Source organism: Taudactylus pleione, unplaced genomic scaffold (genome assembly GCF_031769625.1).
Source record: "Taudactylus pleione unplaced genomic scaffold, aTauple2 ptg000109l, whole genome shotgun sequence".
Classification (NCBI taxonomy): Eukaryota; Metazoa; Chordata; class Amphibia; order Anura; family Myobatrachidae; genus Taudactylus; species Taudactylus pleione.
Genome location: NW_028284511.1, coordinates 949,372 through 969,475, shown reverse-complemented (window position 1 = coordinate 969,475; position 20,104 = coordinate 949,372). Strand labels below are relative to the sequence as shown.

The window sequence follows — 20,104 nt, the reverse complement described above, 5'->3', positions numbered from 1 at the left end:
CCACTCGTCACGGAGGTGGGGGAAAGGTCACAGACTAGTGCTTTAAAAAAATAAATAAATTACTAACAGGCAGCGGCTGCAGGGGGCTGGAGGGTTTCTTGAAGCTTTGGGCCCTTGGGCAACTGCCCTAAAAGCCCAATGGCAGAGACGGCCCTGGGGACAACAACAGAAAGTGACTGGGTGTAATGTCTGGCTTGTAAATACATGACATAAATGTGACTGCGGGAGAAGATACTTATCTCGTAATAACGTAAAACTCAGAAATATACTCCCCGGATTGAACACATCTCGTATAACTAAAATCCCTTGGCCCTCCAGGCTTAAAATGTTACTTTCTGGGCCAAGAGTAAATAGTGGATTTACCCAAAAAGTGATGAATTGTATTGATAGAAAATATATTTTCTATCCTTTATTTATCCCCAGCCAGGAGTAATATAAATCTATAAACATAATGTTTGCACGTATTTCTGGCAGAATGGAAGATAAATGAAGATTCAGTTAAGCTGCAGGTGAATAAGGGGAAAAAAAGCATCAATTCAAGTAAATAAATGGTATATATGCTACTATTCCAGAATCAGTCTAATATATATTGAAAAAAAAAACACAATTTGCAATAACTTGAAGGTCTAAAGCCCCTAGGCCACCCTGCTGTCTTGGTAAGCGTAATGTAGTAGGAGCAATTCTGGGTTATTTCCCTTTCCATAAAAACTTAGTAAATCATTTATCATAGGCTTTGTAATCTATCTTATATAGAGTGATTGGTAACTTCTGAATAGTATATGACATTTTTAGGAAATATCACACTTTTTATTAGATCGACCTGTCCCAACAAATATAAGGGTAAATATGTCCAGGTATCTAATAATTTTGTGATTTTTTTTCAAATATAATAGGAAAATGTAATTTATAAAGGTTCCCAAGAACAAAAGGAATATTGATACCGAGCTATTTAAGAGATTTAAAAGTTATTGTGAATGGCTGAACTTAGGAAGGGTTATTATAAAGAATTTTATGGGCCAACATAGGCATCACTTCGGATTTATCCAAATTAACCCTATATTCTGTAAATGAACCAAATCTACCAATCAAATTAACAATGAATGGTAGCGATGTTACAAGTTTAGAAACAAACAACAACATGTCGTCTGCATAAAGTGCTAATTTGCTAAGATTATACCAGCAAACAATTTGTTTCTACGGAAAGCAATGGCTATGGGCTCCAGGGCCAGAGAACAAAGAAGGGTAAAAGCGGGCATCCTTACCTAGCACCTCTAGATATTGAAAACACCTCTGTAATATACCCTCCACAGACTATTTGCGTTGTTGCTCCTGTATAGAGGGAATATAAAATATTAATACATTTCTCCGGGAATCCAAACCTAAACAACAATTCAATAAATCATGTCATGTGTTTTTCACAAAACATAACTTTTGTCCCATTTGTAAAAATATTCCAACAAGGTCTTTTTATGTGACAAGTGCAATTTTTGACTTTGTAACTTCTACTAATAAGATGCCTTGGAAATAAATATTTAAAATCACACTTTGAATCCTGTTTAAAAGAAACACAACTATTGCTTCAAATACAATCTTTTTTTGCATGCAACAAAAAACAAAAACAAAACAATCCAGATTAATATTTGGGAAAAAGAGTGCATTTATTGTGAAAAGACAAAATATGTTAAAGCAAATGTTATGCAGTGGCGCTTAGAACATATATACTTTGATACACCAATACTTTCAAAAATATGTTAATTTATTAGACATAGCAATCGGCAAAACAGCAATATAAGACAATCAACTAATATCTCCCGGGAGTATAAAAGACTATTTTTAAATGTTGATATGTTTTTATGCAAGATTGCAGTAAATTGTCCAGGTATACTGTATTACACATCACTGGAAAGCCCCTTAATAAGGTTGGATTTCAGTCAATTCAGATCATTGTTTACTTTCCCAAAGTTAATGAACTGAATAGTACAGTACATCTATTGACCTAAACTGTGCATGTCTCATTATGTAAATGGTTACAACCGCTGTGGTATGAAACTTCAACACTTTGTAATAAACATCGATGTTAAAATCTTATAAAAAGAGTTTATTCAAACTAAACGGGGGCATGTGGGAAAAACGCATAAACTCCCATTGTTAATGTAAAATGTGTTGTTTTTATTATTGTTATTATTATTATTATTTATATGGCATCATTCACAAGGGTTCAGCAGCGCCTTACAAAAGTACATAAATAAATGAGCATACAAGAAAACAATTAATAACAGTGCAAAACAATGCTGACAAGGACATAGTTTATTAACATTGCTGCATTAGCGATCATAACACTAAATAAGCAGCAGGGTGCCAGCAACCAAGTGTCAGGTGCCATTGCGGGAAGTTAGGAGTAAAGGATAGTATAAATAACGGAAGGAGAAGCACATGAGGGAAGAGGACCCTGCTCATGAGAGCTTACATTCTAAAGGGGTGGAGCAGACAGACAAGGGGTGACACAGAGGAGAGAGACAGTGAGGAAGGAGCATGTATTAGGCGGTTAGGATTAGAGATGGAAGGCTTTGATGAAGAAGTGAGCCCATTTGAAGATTGGTAGAGAGGTTATATTCTTTGTTTTGCTTACAAGTCCTGTATAGTGAGTAATTAGTTAAGGCTATGGGTAAATTGTTCAACTCTGCAGTTGTGTCAACATGCTCTCAATGAACTTTGCCTATGTGAGAATACCCACTACAATGGGGATAAAATACATATGAACCTGCGTCTCCTGTACTTGTGTGTACTTTGGAGCATGCACACTGTGAAAACACGCAAGGTACTGCAAACAACTTTAATCTCTACAACAACCCATCTGTGTTGTGTCGCTATGACATCTGCCCCATTATGTTTATAATCTACTTTATGAATCACCACCCTGACAGCTGCTAACTTCTGTGTCATAATTAGGTTTTGATCTTTCAGGAAGATACAACAAATTTTACAATAATCTTTAACCGTGGCTGAAAAAAGTGGGCAAAAATCACTAAAGACCATTATAAGGGATTTGTCTGTGTCTCTCTCTGGGGGAGATGTATCACACATTGAAGAGAGATAAAATCGAGAAGTTGCCCAAAGCAACCAATCAGCTTCTAAATGTCATTTCAAAGACTGTGTTAGATAAACGTCAGAAGCTAGCTGGGTAGTAGCGGACTTTGTACATGGAATTGTAGTCTAAGCAGAGCATCGTACTAAGGCATGAAGGGCTCACCAGAAGAAGGGCTCACCAGAAGAATGCCAAAGGCAGGGGCCCACTGCAGGGGTGTGACAAGCCATTGGGTAGGTGTGGTCATCAACTGGAAGGGTGTAACCAGTTTCGGAATGGGGCATGAAGGGCCACTGGGGAACGAATCATAGGGGGCCATGAAATGACAAGGTACACAAAGTGGAAGCACACTGATCCAGGACAAGTGGATACCCTGTGGAAGAGACAATATCAGCTCATGCCGTGCAAACCCAATGTCTAATATCTGTGCTTAGGGACAGACTACATATACAGTAGTGAACATATGGTTTTTAGTTACAATTACTATGATATATATTATCCAGCTGTCTCCTATTTAAAATACACCAATTATATCCTGCAACAGCATATGGTAAACATTTGACAATATCCCCATCACAGAAGGGTGAAACCTGTTTAATATACAGTATGTTACAATCAATCTACTAGAGGATTAAGAATGTGCTTATCATTTATATACCCATCTCTTTTGAACTTGCATTAGTGCACTGGCAATACCACATACCTGTTCTTGCAATACTTTTTTTCGTTGATTGTTGAATATTTGTATACTCCAACTAACTTGGACACTCCTGGATTCATACAGGACGCTGTTCGGATATTGCATGGGAAATGTGATACGGTGTGGACGACATAGGGTTAAGGATGTTTAGCACCCATGAAAATTATTAATTGTGTCTTTCTTGGTACCTATACCAATAGGACTTGAAACATAAGGGTGCATCATTTTCTAAGTATCCATATAATTCGCCGAGAATAATCATTATTGCTCACACAGAGAGGACATCTTTCCTCCTATGACTAACAAGGAACAAGGAATTAATTTATCTTCTTTCTTTGTTGATTTAATTGAATTTTTCACTCATAATACGAGTCTGCATACTCACTTATGCAGTGTTGGTTTGTGTTATATATTTGTATATTTTGTGTATTTTTTGTGTGTACGTCATATGATTTGTGATACCCCTTATTTTAAGGTATGAGATTAAAAGTTAAATTTTAATATACTTCAGAATCCTTCACTTTCTGATAAGAGTGCCCCCAGCGAAGAGTCTTATTTTTTTCACCAATGTAGTACATATACAGTAGACCTGGACAACTTTCTTGGTGGGTGATGATAATGATGACGGCTGTTGTCTTAGCAGTGTAATTATACACTTAGGGGTCAGTCCTATGAGCCACAAGCACCCTCACAGGGTCAGTCCTATTATGCAGCACATATTGGGCCTCATTCAGAGGCAGTCGGAGGATGCAAGTGGTCGCTCAGAAACTGGGCGGCCACTTGCATCCTAACCGCCCGCCTCTGTTGCAGTTGTTAGGCTGTGGGTTAACACCCACAGCTCTAACGACCACTCCGGTGATGGTCGCAATGGTCAGAGACCATCGCGACCATCGGGCCTTAGGACGAGACCCTAGGGTAGGGTCTCACTTGTCGTAAGCCCCGGAGAGCTTCTAGTTCTGTCAGAGCTGGAAGCTCTCCACTGACATCACTAGTGATGTCAGTGGGGCCGCCCCCAAAAGGTAGGCATTTCCATGGGAACGCCTCCGTTTGGGCTGCCATCCCCCCGGCCCACCTTCCAAATGGGGCGAGCTGTCAATCAACATCGACTGCTCACCCCCTTTGGATCGAGACCCGCTACGACCGGCGCTGTCGGTCGTAGCAGGTCTCACGCATGCGCACGACGGCGTGGACGCCGTCGCGCGCATGCTCTGTGGGGGGCCATCGACCCGGTCCGAGCGCATCGGCGCTAACGACCGGGTCTGAATGACCCCCATAGTACCTCCGGACTTGCTAATTTTTTTCTGCAGCCCCAAAGGGCTACGTACAAATATCCGCATGTCGAGAGGCCGCAAGGGTGGCAAGTTGTGGTGCCACTGCTGGTGATTCTACACTGTCACAACAGAAGCTCACCCCCCCTTAATATCTTATCATCATACTTTACATTACAATTGCATGTGCCTTTTCTCATCAAACTTAAGATGTGTGTGCTTCAGCATCTATGTACAATTGTGTGATTTGTGGGAACACATTGTATGCCTGCATTTTATGAAAATGTGTCCAACACAACATCTAGAAATATGTGCATACATCCCTTTCCTGTTAACAGAAATGCTGTTTGTTTAGTTCGTGACAGCTTGATTGATATAAACATATTTAAACTTACTAAGAATCGTGTTGGTCTGAATGTGGCTGTAATAGAGTGTTGAGTCATTTTTTCAAACACAGGAATTTACTTTAGAGTTGATTACGGGTGAAATCACAGTTAAAATGCAGCCGAAAATACATATAGAATGAATACACCATCGTGTAAACACAGCAGTACTTTTCCTAGACAGGAATACGACACAGTAATTTACCAAAAATCATGATTATAATCATGGGTGTAATATTAGCAAACTTGATGTCCAAATAGAAGTTTCAAATAGACCCCCTCCTGAGTAATATGTCTAGCAGAAACATATACAAATCAGTGAGATCTGTGTATGTTTCTGCTTTGTTATTTGGAATGAAATGCTCAAATGTTTTTTTTTTTTTAAATACATGGGGTTCCCCCCCAAAAGTATAACCAGCCCCAGGCTCCTGACCCAGCCCTGGTTCTTAAAATATGGGGAATAAAACGTGTAGAATTCCCCCATATTTTAGGGGGAAAAATATTTCATAGGGTTCCCCTTACTTTTAAAATCAGCACCGGACTCAAATCTGGCCTGGGTGTAATACCACAGCCAGGGGACCCTTTCACCGGGTGACCCTGGCCAAAGCAATATCACCTGAAGCTGGTGAGCCCAAGCCGGGGATCTCAGGGGAGGTGGCGACCCCCCAATAAAGGGATCCCCCTCTCCTGAGCACCCTAGGTTTAAGCTGAAGCCAGGGGCTCTTCCCTGCACCCCAGGGTGGTGGGTGCAGGGGTAATAGTGTTGAAAATTGATTAAAACAATTGTTTTTTATAGTGGAACTACAGGTGCCAGAGTGCCAAGCCTCTTTGGCACTTGTGGAACTACAATTGCTAGCAGGTGGCTGGCACCCATACTCCCACTGTAAAAAAAAAATAGTTAAAATTAGAGATGTGCACCGACCCCCATGTTTTGGTTTTGATTTTGGATCTGGATCTCCCCTGGTTTTGGATCTGGATTGGTTTTGCCAAAACCTCACCTCCATGTTTTGTTTTTGTGTTTTGGTTTTGGATCTGGATTTTTTTCTTAAAAAATCAAAAAAACAGCTAAATCACATAAAATTGGTCTTTTTTTGTTCCTACAGTATTAATAACCTCAATATCATTTATTTCCACACATTTCCAGTCAATTTTGACCACCTCACAGCTCACAATATTGATTTGTTCATCTTGTTTAGGCCCAAAATTTGCACCAAGGTAGCTGGCTGACTAAGCTAAGCTGTAGCAGTGGGCGGCACAAACACATAGAAGTTCAACTTCAAACATGGCAAATCAAGAAACACTTTTATTATTCAAGAGAGGCCTGAGGGAGTTGGAGTATGTATGTAGTTGAAGGTAGGGCAGGGACGGGAAGGGTTTATTGGTAGTAAATTTAATTTAATTTTTTGATTCAAAAGAAAATTTATGAGGGAGAAGGGGAGCGGAGGAGGCATTTACAAAAAAAATGTGATACAGTACATTTACATCAGTCGTTGCCACAGAAGAATCCTTGAGCATGGCTGCTGCTGCTGGGATTTGATTTTCTCATCCCAGAAAGGGACCAGGAAGAGTGCTTTCCAAAAAAAATAAACAATTGACTTAAATAATGCTTTGCAAAACTTCTATAAAGGCAATTCCCAACCTGTACAGGGACATAAAAAAAACATAGTTAGTTAGTGGCCTCAAAGTGCCACTTAACCAGCACAGATATGTGGATATGTGTAAGATCTATGATTTAAGGGCAGGGGTAGCCAACCCTGGTCCTCGAGAGCTACCAACAGTGCATGTTTTCCAGGTCTCCTCACAGAATCAAAACTATAATAATTAACTCCACCTGTGGATCTTTCTAAATGTTTTGGTGAGTAATGAATACACCTGTACACCAGCTCGGTCATCTGGAAAACTTGAGCTCTTGAGGACCAAGGTTGGCTACCCCTGATTTAAGGTCTTACGTTGTGTCTTTCTTGAGAATCCTGTGTCTGCCTCTGCGGCTACTGTAGGAGTGGACTTTCATCCCAGAAGGGGACCATGAAGAGTGCTTCTAAAAAACAATTGACTTAAATAATCCTTTGCAAACTTTCTGTTCTGTAAAGACATTTTCCAACATGTATTGGGACATTAAAAAAAAAACAGATTTAGTTAGTGGCCTTCAAACTGCCGTTGTTCCCACTGTCCACTTAACCATATGAGATACTGTATGTGAACAAGCGGAACAGAGCATTAAATGCAGCATTTCAGATTAAGGTTTAAGTCTTATGTTGTGTCTTTCTTGGGAATTCTTTCTTGAGCATCATGCCTGCTTGCTGGGAGTGGATTTTTTTCATCCCAGAAGGGGACCAGGAAGCGTGCTTTCCAAAAATAAATAAACAATTGACTTAAATAATCCTTTGCAAACCTTCTATTCCGTAAAGGCATTTCCCAACCTGTACAGGGACATTAAAAAAACAGAGTTAGTTAGTGGCCTTCAAATTGCTATTGTTCCCACTGTCCACTTCTAAGATATGTGAATATGCTAGAATGTAGAAGGCCAAAAATTGGGTGGACCACACATGGCTGATTGATCAACCATGGCAACTGGATTAGTGTCATATGGAAGAGGGAGCTGCACTGGGTGTCAAGTTATGAGTTGGTCATATGGGATATGTTGCTGTTGAGGGATCAGGCTGGTTATCATTATCAGTGGACACATTATTATTATTACAGTTGTTGTTATTTTGGGTTGCCATCTCCTGAAGGGTGTTTGCAAACAGACAGAGACTACCTATCAGCTCAGGCATAGACACTTCCTGAGGAACAGAGCTCTGTTCTCTGGAGGGAAGCCAAATAGGTGGGAGCTTCTGTTCCAACATCTGAAGCTCTTGTCATTGGGGACATCTAGCTCATTTTTCTGTACCATGCTCACCCTTTTTGGACAGGTAGTCCAGGATGGATGGTTTGGAAGAAGAAGGCCTAGCAACAGATGGGGATGGTACAGATGGGGATGGTCATTATCAAGACCTTGTCCCCCCCAGTGGGTGTAGTCTGGTAGGTATTGGTTGGCATGCAGGCAGCGGAATAACAAAGGCCTCCATATTGTCTGTACTTACTATTCCGTATTTCAGTTTGTGATTCAGGTAGGAATAAAGTCAGCTACAGAACACAGTGACAGAATCACTGGATGTCTTATTGCATTCAGGCCAAATACAATCCATGAATTCCCAGACAGATTCTGGACAGATGAATCCTTTGCTTGCAATAATCTTTGGTAATTCCTGGCAAAGGTGGGTGTTATAGCCAGACACTTTGAAGGCTGTAACTTTGAACTGCTTTATAGAAAACATGTGAATGAAACCTTTCCACACTGCAGAACATGATGGAGAAATCCCTTGAAGTTCAGCACCTAGAGCATCTTTTTTCATGTTCTCTGAGGCCTCTCCTGACTGTGATTTCAATGTTGTCCACTGGCTGAGATCCATCTCATTTGAGGGTTGGGTTTTCCCCATGCAAATGAGACAATTTACATCCAGAAGGTGACTCTTATATTTAGCCGTGGTGTCAGTCTCTCTTTTGGCAGAATTTGTACAATCTTGGTCTTGGGGGCACCATGATGTATCAGACAGGTCCTCCAGTGTAAACATCTGATCAGGTGTTGTATCTATTTCTATTAAACCTTTGTGTGTGAGTTTAGTCATCTGCCACTAGTGGTGGAGCTCTTTTTCTGCTTTCTAAATGATCTCCAGACACAATGTAAAACTTAAACCTTGCAATTAAATATTGCATTTAATGCTCTGTTCCACTTGTTCTAATAACACACTATAACACACTAGACTTATAATCTTTGCTTTTGTTTACATTTTTGAATATAACAGTTTTAGAATTTAGGATGTCTACTCTATATAGGTTTCTAAATAAATATAGGCTTTAGTTTTTTAGAGCATATAACTTTATAAGGTGTCATGTTAACATTTCTGCTATGTTTAAGATCAAAAAAACAACTTTTTGTAACCCAATAACTTAAAGAAAACATTTTCATTGCAATATTCATGCAGCCCCTTGACAGAGAGCAGCACAGCACCCCTGCGCGGCTACGCCGATGACAGGTGTGGCTAACATGCACTCAATAAAAATTATTTATTTATTATTTTGGGCAGCCGCCCCTCGACATAAAGGAGCACAGCACCCCTGCACACCTACGCCGACAACAGTGACAGCCAGATGTGGCTGACATGCACACAATAAAAATTGTTTATTTATTATTTTGGACAGCAGCCCCTTGACAGACAGGAGCATAGCACTCCTGTGCACCTACGCTGATGACAGTGACAGCCAGGTGTGGCTGACACGCACACAATAAAAATTGTTTATTTATTATTTTGGACAGCAGCCCCTTGACAGACAGGAGCTCAGCACCCCTGCGCACCTACACCAATGACAGTGACAGCCAGGTGTGGCTGACACGCACACAATAAAAATAATTTATTTATTATTTTGGGCAGCAGCCCGCGACAGACAGGAGCACAGCACCCCTGCGCACCTACGACAATGACAGTGACAGCCAATAGTGGCTGCCACGGACGCAATAAAAAATTGTTATTTATTATTTTGGGCAGAAGCCCCTCGACAGATAGGAGCAAGCACCCCTGCGCAGCTATGCCAATGACAGGTGTGGCTAACATGCACACAATAAAAATTATTTATTTATTATTTTGGGCAGCAGCCCCTCAACAGACAGGAGCACAGCACCCCTGTGCACCTACGCCGATGACAGTGACAGCCAGATGTGGCTGACAAGCACACAATAAAAATTGTTTATTTATTATTTTGGGGAGAAGCCTCTCGACAGACAGGAGCACAGCACCCCTGCGCAGCTACGCCGATGACAGTGACAGCCAGGTGTGGCTGACACGCACACAAAAAATAATTTGACAAAAAAAAGACAATATATTTTTCGTTTTTTTTCAGCTCCAGAACTTGGGCCCAGAGCACAGATTGATCACGACTCGAGTCGGGCAGCACTAGGTTGCAACTTGTGTTGCTGGCTGGATCTTGGACCTCATTCAGAGTCTCTCGCAAGATGCGATCGCTCGCTGGCAAAAAGGAGCCGGATATTGTAATGAAGTGCTTGCACTGCGTCTCGTAAGGACGCCCACTATGTTTTAATGAGCTACGGCAAAGTGTGCTCGCAAGTGTATAAAGACGCCCTCTTGCCACTCGCAACAGACATCATCTCCGGGAAATGAAGGATTAATCGGGACCATCGAGAGCCATCGGAGCTGCTCGTAGCCCTTGGGGTTATCTTAGCCTGTCGCAAGCACTGCAATCAGTGCTGCCTGAAATACATTCTGGTGATGTGTACCATGACGCTACTTTGTAAATTATGCACGGCCTTTAAACGGCGTTTTGGTGGCCTGACACGCCTGCTTTCGCACATCCACTCCCCCATTTACAAACACCTTCCCCTGTTACCACCCACAAACTGCACTATCAGTCACTCAAAGCAGCGACCTGAAAGTGGCTTGCGAGCTACCAAAATCAGATCGCAATGAATGACTTGCGCACGCACACTGCGAATTATATGAATGCGCAGATGTGCGAATATCGCTCCCAGCGAGCGAGCGTGCCCTAGCGAGAGACTCTGAATGAGGTCCCTTGTGCGGTTAAGCCTAACACGCACGCATACACATACAGTAAAAGATCAAAAAAAGACAATTGATTTTGATTTTTTTAAGCTCTAGAACTTTGATGCCAGAGCAACGATTGATCACGACTGGAGTCGGGCAGCACTAGGTTGCAACTTGCATTGCTGGCTGGAACTTGTGCAGTTAAACCTAACACGCACACACAGAAAAATATTACATAAAAAGACACTTTTATTGTTTTTATATTTTTTTTTTTTTAGTCCAGAACTTGGGCCCAGATGGACGCAGCAGAGCCCATATGTATTCTGCACCAGCACAGATGGACACAGCAGACAGCACAGCCCAGAATGGATCAGCAGCACCAGCCCAGGACACAGTAGACAGCACAGCACCACCAGCCCAGGACACAGCAGACAGCACCAGCCCAGAATGGATCAGCAATGCACCAGCCCAGGACACAGCAGACAGCACAACACCAAACAACACCAACAACTCTCCCAGCCCTACACTACCCACCCTCCCTGTTCAGTCTCCACAGCCGGAGTGAAATGGCATCCGCCACGTGGTCCCTATATACTACATTGATCATAGAGACGTAAGCTTGTGAGCCGCGAGATTTTCGGCTCGATGGTTTTGTCATGGTTTTGAGATCCGAGTCAGGCGGGAAACCCCGAGCCTGCTTGGATCCGACTCGGATCTGCTAAATTCGGGTGGGTTCGGATCTCTGAAATCCAAACTCGCTCATCTCTAGTTAAAATTAGTTTTAAAAAAAAGACACACACACTGTAGATTTTTTGATTTTATTACACACCCACCACACTCACACATACTTATCTACTGCCAGATGTTCGGTCCCCTTCTGTATGTAGAAATCCAATGGGTTTCCTGTAAAAATAAAATTCAATACTCACCTACCTCCTGGCATAGATTCTGTCCTCTTCTTCAGTAACATCCATTGGGTCTTGGCAAAACAAAAAAACGAGTGTCCCGTTCCAGCTCAGAGAAGTATAGGTATATGTGTTATCATATATACCTATAATATGCGAAATGACAGAAGACGCTACTCTTCTGAAATTCTCATGCCCCACCAGCCAATCAGAGGTCACTTTGATTTCAAGTATCCAAATGGGGAAGCAATTTACAGTATTTACTCTCCTGTTTGCTGTTTCAGATATGACTGTATTCCTTTTATTTCTCCTCAAATTTCCTTTATTACTAATCCTGATACTCTCTATTTTCTGGCTGTCTTTTATTCTGTTTATTCTTCATTCCTTTCACTTGTTTTATTATCTTTTCCATCTTTCCTACCTCCACTTCTCTTCCCCTTCTATCTGCTGTATTCAGTGTCAAGCATTTAATGGCTCTGCCCACCGACTTCCTGGATGGGAGTGGAATACAATTGATTTTGGTTATATCCCACACCAATAGTTAGCACTATTACCCAATATAGAAGACTTTCCTATCCTCTGACCAATAAGTCTGGATTTACTCTGTATTAATTAGAAGCCATAATAATTGAACATTTGTTTATTTAATTTTTTCCCCATTTGTATTTAAAGCTCTGAGAAAGAAGAGAATCCCTAATGGATTTAGATGAGTTATTAACAATGGTGGTTTATATTTTTCTTTTTAAAAAGTGTTACTTTCACAGGACCCGTGTGTTTATTTTACAGTATTTTTGCTGCAAGTGCCCCTGGATGCCAGACATGCTGGTGCAAGTTCTCCAAGTACCAGCATTCTCTAGTAATCAAGAATACAGTATGCTGGAGGACACAGTTGTAAAAGCGCCAGATTACTTCAATTGCTTAGTGCGCCCAGGGCTGCGTGGCACTTCAAGTGCACTATCTTGTACCAATTTATTGCCCTAAAACTCCTTGAACATGTGTTTAGAGGAGCCCAAATGCTTTCAGCACAAGGTGTTTTTTTGCTAGAGAATTTGTGGACTCAATTAACCTATGGAGTTCAGTCTCATGCTATACAGGCTAGTGCTAAGTGATATTATGGTAGTGGAACCCCACGCTGCAAGTTTCCTTGTTGTAGTGTCAGCAGTCCAGTCTGCCATAGTGTAGTATTGAGCATTTGGGGGGAAACCCATGGTGTCCATACTCTTGATTTAAACTGTACAAGTCAAGAATATGTACTAATGCTGGGAACACTTTTTGTTGGGGTAAAGGGAGGGAATAGCACATCTTATTTTAAAAACGATTTACATATATTTTTATAAACTACATTAAAACACTGGTCATCATCATCAGCAAGATGATGATGATGATGACTGGAATCTCAGCAGCTTGTTGATACACTTGATACACTTAATCGCTTATCTTCATGCTTGGCATACACATGCAATGTTGTATAGATGATGATGATTAAAATGGATTCTAAGAGCTATGTGACTCCACATTTAGGGGTCTATTTACTAAGCAGTGTTAGGAGAAAGAGTGAAAAGTGATAAGAAAGGGATAAGGTGCCAGCCAATCAGCTCCCATCTGTCATTTTTCAAACACAGGCTGTGAGATGACAGTTGGCAGCTGATTGGCTGGCACATTATCACTTTCTGATCACTTTTTACTCTGTCTCCTAACACTGCTTAGTAACTAGACCCCATAGTCATAATTGCATGCTTTTCTACCAACGCATTTCACATCTGCTTTTTATGATGCAAATGTGTTCAGCTCTCCATTAGCCCCTTGTGTGTACAGAGTTTGTTTATAAAAGCAATGCTGTTTGTCTAGTCTGATTTACAGTCGCTTAATTGATGTAAATATATTTAAACTCTCACAGTTACACAGCACTTTAAGAACATGGTTCAAAGTAAAGTAGTATTTTTTTTCTAAGCTTGTCATATGTTATTTTGAGACCTAGGACTATTTATATGCCCTATTGCACTTATATAGTGTAGCCTTTCAACAGGGCCGTAGCTAGGGTAGTGGTGCCGGTGCCATCGCACAGGGCACCACAGGTCAGGGGGCACTGTTTGGGCCTGTCAAATTTCTGTTTATTATCATTCTTGCTTGTAGCTTCCTCTTATTTCATCCCCAGCATCTCCTGGCCTCTCCTATCTCTTCCCTGGCCTTTCCCCATGAAGCCATGGCCCTTTTTTGGGTGAATTATGTCCCTTTGAAAAATGAGGGGGGCGCCAATGCTCTTTCTGGCACAGGGCACCAAAAAGTCTAGTTATGGCTCTGCCTTTCCACATGTCCACTGTCCATTACCTGAATACAGGTTCCAGAAACACTTTGCTAGTGGATAGGTGGCATGTACAATATCTCTCTAAAGTTATCCCATTGACACCTCTATTCCAAAAGTATACTGGCAATGAAGGTCTTGAGCTGAGAGTCCAGTGTTTGGACTGTTGTATTACCAGATTCCAGGAAGATTCTGGACCATCCTATGCTTACAGTTGTTCCAACAAACTCAGAAGTACAGGGACAGGTTTGTAGAAATAATGACTGCACTTGGGGACCTATTTATCAGTTTAATAATAAATGTCCTTAATGTTTAAAATTGTGGCAAGATAGGAACATTATCATGACCCTCTTGCCAGCACAACAGCTGAGAAGCAGCTGTCTCAGGGAAGACTAACACTAATGCTTTCACCATTAATAGTAGCAGTTTACATTGACGAGTTCCATTCTGGCAGAGTAACTCCACATGCAAACTCAGACAAATGTCAGTATTCAGAGCTATATAATTAGAAAGCTGCAATGTCCCCATACATTTAGCAGGGACTGTGGTGTGCTCCGTTAGTTTCCAGAAGGCAGGAGATATCTGCGATATCTCCTTCATTAGAGACATAATTAATAGCCTCTTTACTTTATTTTGTGGTAATCAAACTGCTGTTTTCACATTATCACTGAGGCAAATAGGATTGATAAATAGGTCCCTTAGTGCTTAAACAGAAAATTGTTGATTACATTGATCTATTTAAGGCCAGAATGTCTTGGCTCATTTATTGCCTGACCTATGAATGAATCTGGACAAGGTGTTGGTTGACAAAATCCACTATTCAAGAGACAAGCTATTGGTTCCCTCAATGTGTCTAGTAAGTGCAGTTATCCGATGGATTTTAGTAAACACCACTGTGGTAGTGGACACTGGACAGTTGAGTGCAAGCTGCAATATTTGTTTGCTTTAATCAAACATTTTATTGAAAAGAAGGCAAGAAGAGACAGACTGTCTGCCATGTTCATCAAATGGTACTGGCGAGAAGTCTGCCCTGTATAGAAAAAAGGCTTCACAATGGTAGCTGTTTTTCAAATATTGGGGGAGATTTATCAAGTCTTGCAGAGAGATATACAGTAGTACCAACCAATCAGCTTCTAACTGTCATTTTTCTAGCTCAGCCTTTAAAATGACAGAACTGATTGGTTGGTACTTAATATCTCTCCACTTTCTTGTAAAAAAAAAGTCTGGTTAGTGCCTCTTTTCAACTACAGTACATGAATATGGCTGGTAGGACTGGGGCTGAAGCCTGCAAACAAATGGGACAAGCATTCCTGAAATTTCTTCCACAAAACTGTGAGTGCTTGAATATATATATATATATATATATATATATATATATATATACAAAAATACCCTTATCTTGCGCTACAATACAAATGCCAAATGCTGTACCTTACAGTAGATTCCCTGTTAGTAAGAATCAAACACAAAACCTACAAAAAAATACTTCAAGGGTGCAATTTAGTATGAAACCCTATAAGGGTCAATGTTGAAGGAAACCTTAACAGTCCGGGCAATTTACACCAATGTTTAAAGCCAATAGAGCCAGAGTCCTTAATATAACTTCTGTAGCGAACTTGATATTTTTCTCTCCGGATCCTCTGTTCATTTTGATGTTAATACTGGATTGTTCCAAATAATACTAAAAAAGACCCTCTCACCAAAGAAAGCACCCAAAAGGGGCCCAAAGGCCAATCATTAGATACATTTTCTTTTGAAAATGTATTTTTATTAAAAAATATATATATAAATGCTAATTATCAAATAATTTTCACAAGATACATTTTTTTTTCTTACATCAATTTTATTCCACATTCCATTGTCACAGATTGGGGGCAAGATGGCTGTACCCTGTTGTTCACCCTTCAGGGTATACAAGTTGTTCAGCAGGTGCCTCCCTGTTAACACATGAATCTATTAACCAAAAATCTAATATCCAATGCATTTCATCCCTTTGGACTTCATCAGGGGTACAAATTCAGAATTATGTTGTAATAAATCCAAACTAGGTAAGGTGTAATGTAATTGATTATGACAATAGCACAAACATGTGAACCACCAGCATCCCAGTCTGAAGCTTAAATCATATATATATATATACTAGCAGTGCCTACCTATCGTTGAAAGTGATTATTAATTGTATTCAATCATACTGAATCCACGATTGAAGTATTATGTGGTTATGCAGATGGGGACTCTCTCACCTGGTTGTCAGTGATATCAGCAGAGTGGTGGCCACCCCTTCCCTCTGCTTCAGTCCTCTCCAGCACTGGAGCCTGTCAGTCCAAGCCACCCCCCAGATAACACGAGGAGCTGCTGCTGGAAGAAGCCCATTAAGTTATCCTGTAAAGGCTTCCTAATTAGAAGAAATGATTGGTGTATGTATAGCCTATGTTACTCGGAGGAGCTCAAGGAACATTTCAATGAAAACCCAATTCAATCGGTTCAGTAGTTCTCGAGTTATTGTTAACATACACACAAATGAACAATTTTAGATAGATAGATAGATAAATAGATAGATACAACCATAAAGCAAAGGTCCTGCAACCAGCTCTGCTCTCATTCAGACTTTGTATATAAGGTGTATATGAAACATAAATTCATTCTGTGTTTATACTTGTTTCCCATCCCCAAATATCTCATTATAGTATGCATAAATTCCAAAATTTAGAAAAATCCGATATCCAAAATACTTCTGGTCCCAAGCTTTTTGGATATGGGAGACTCAACCTATATATTCTACATTCCCAGTAGCTATCTCCCAGTCATGCAATATTTGCTGAATTCTTGTGGTTTTTCTCTAGAGATGCTGAGATGACCCCTATGGGAAGAGGCATATTACTTTCTGTTTCCCACTACTGTAATACTGCTGAAATGCATCCAAGACAAATCTTTCCATAAACAGTCATCCTCTAGGCACGAATTGTAAAACCTTTCCATTTACTTAGTTATAGTAACGTCACTCTTCTGTACTTCCTCAGGCTACTGTAGTGCAAACTCCAGAATCTGTATAATACCAACTCTGTGGGGAGAATACTATTTGTCAAGTCTTTAGTAAAAAGTAAGTACTGTATATTATAATTCTGACAGTACAGAGTTGTTCATAATTTGGGCATATTGCTCTGTTTTATAATCCAGAAAAAGTAATCATATTATTGATATCTGCCCAGTAGCTACTGTGTGTCACATTTATAGATTCACGGAATTAGGAAGACCAATAAGTTGCTATGAAAAAAAAAATGTGTCAATTTGTTGTACTGAATATGTTTGTAAATCCTGGACCTGGGATACAGCACCTTAGTGACAATGGAGGGCTTACACACACACTTGACGCTACATATCTTAACATGCTTGTGGAGCAAGAAATTATATTGTGAGTGTGGGAAGGCTTGACCATTAATGGGAATGCTGACTCAACAAGCAAAGGCAATCTGAGACAAAGGACAGAGCAGCTGAGGCCTCTGAGTGTGCTGGAGGGAGAAGTGGTCACTGTAAGAGAATAGCACATGGGAGTTCTTCAAGGAAAGACCAATTGGTGGATGTATCAAGCACCACAGTTTGAATGCGTTAAATCCTGCCACTGATTGCATGTATAGCTGTGTTTAATAATGCTGGATGGATGAACATTTGCTTTTATCTATGCAACAGACAGCTCTTTTGATAAGATCTGTCCATTGCGATATGAGGATTTCCAGGTTTATGACTCGAGAGTCCTTCTGTGCATGCGCCAGACGTGGGGATACTGGGAGGGATTGGGATCCTGTTGGATCCAACTTGGGGATTTACATGAACAGAAGCCCATAGGCTTCTATAAGCTACCCTTTCTGGAGTTTGATACATATGGGGAATGCGGTCAAACCTTCAAAAACTGCAGTTTTCAGCGTTTTGACTGCATTTTACCGTTATAACATCCTATCTAAAATGAGAAAAGCAAATGGCATTATTACAGAAAGACCATAGGCAATTAAAAAAAGGCCACAAATCCCTAAAAGGGAGCTTCATATTTATATGTTGGGGTCATTACTTCAGTGGCTGCTCCTGTGGCACTTCAAGTACAAGTACTGTATGTCCGATCATTTGTTCAAGCCACCCTTAAATGATCTTGCTCACGATGTTGAGTACAGTGGGCTGTAACAGAAAGGGAGGGAGGGATATTTTTCACTTACTTTATTTTTACATTTCAGACTGGCAAGAAATCCTACTGTTTGAGCTATCTTGCCTCTCACAACCACCTATTTATAATCTCAGGATTTCTGTTTTCTGCAGCTAGATAAACTTGTCTGGCTACATCCTAAATGATCAAACTCTGATACATTTAAATAAATCTGGTTGGATTTGATCAAGATCTGTTAAGGCCCCCATACTTGATGCAATGTAGTAGCTGATTAGACGGATTTGAACCATATCGCTCCTATATCGTTCCATGTGTGGGTATGATGTCGGCCAGTGCGCGCTCCCTTGGGATCATACGTTGCTCCTCCAGATCTTTCTGTATGTTCAGTTGATCTAGAGGAGCGATGTACGATCCCATGCAACACTATGCGGGTGGGGGAGGTGGGGTGCCGGCATATTGGGTGGTCGGCCACCATGTGTGGGGACCACCTGATATCGGCCATGGGATTGGCCGTCGCATCGCAAGGTATAGCGGCCTTACTTATTGATCCTCTCAAACCAAATCTGTCTAATGTGGTTATCACATTAAACTGTACTAGAGGTCCCAGCTCTGACTGTTACTAATGCTAAAAAAATTGTGTCCCTTACTAAATCAAAGGAGGATTTATGAGTGGTAAGCTCTTGATTGTAGAATGTGCTATCTTTAACCTTAATGAAGTAATAGCAGGTTGCACAGCAACTATTTAATCAGTGGGGCAGTATGGTTACCGACTTGATCAAACCATGCGATAAATATTGTCTTATTCCCCACTGTAAGAAGGCGATTGGGGACATCATACATATACACATTAGTGGTTATGCTTTACTACCTGCGTTTCCTTATCTGTAGGTTAACACCAGACCATTATTAATAAACTAACACATTCTTGTTACATCGGTGGTACACATCCTAAGTTTAGCTACCAGCACCTACAACATATTCCCATTGCATACCATCACCATATCTAGAAGGTTTTAGTGAGCGTATCCCTCATACTTTTTTGTATGGATTAATCTAGGAGAAGGACCTTTCCTATTGGGTCTGCAGTCCCTGAAATACTCCCTCCCTTCATCCTAGAGAGTGCAGTCTTCACCATTATAACCCTAACCATTGGAATTCAGAGGATGTTGACATTTCACATGGCAATATTTCATATATCATCATTGTGAACAGTCAACATTCTAGAGTGTACATTGAGGTGTCAACATGTGACCAGATCCCAGGCTTGTAAGTGCACAGTGATGCCCTGTTTCATCTCCACTGCACTTGCTCTCAGTTGACAATGGGTGCTGGTAATGGCAGATTTACCACCTATTCTGAGAGTGATGCAGCTACAAGCCCCACCTCACCTCTGGGCCCACAGCCACTGTATCTTTGCCACTGAAGAGTGATTATCTTCTTACAGATGTGTTCTTTTCCATCTTTGCCATTTTGACGGCAAACGTGCGAATGCATCGCGCCATGAGACTTGCCATACACACGTGCGCCACGGGACAGCAGGCGGTGGCAGCATTCGTACCATGCAATCCTATGGATCACGGGTGTAAATGCAGCATGCGTACCTGGTCATGGATACGCAACTCGTGCCATACGTGGTTACTACTGTAAAATGGTGTACAGCCTTCATCATGAAACCTACCAGAAATAGCTAAAGCTCCTAGATATGTATAGC

The 20,104-nt window shown here is 40.9% G+C and overlaps 1 pseudogene; it reads right to left on the bottom strand.

Moving 5' to 3' along the window:
- Positions 1–7,945: 7,945 nt before the first annotated feature.
- LOC148525211 (SPOC domain-containing protein 1-like) lies at positions 7,946–19,887 on the bottom strand (annotated as a pseudogene).
- Positions 19,888–20,104: the final 217 nt, after the last annotated feature.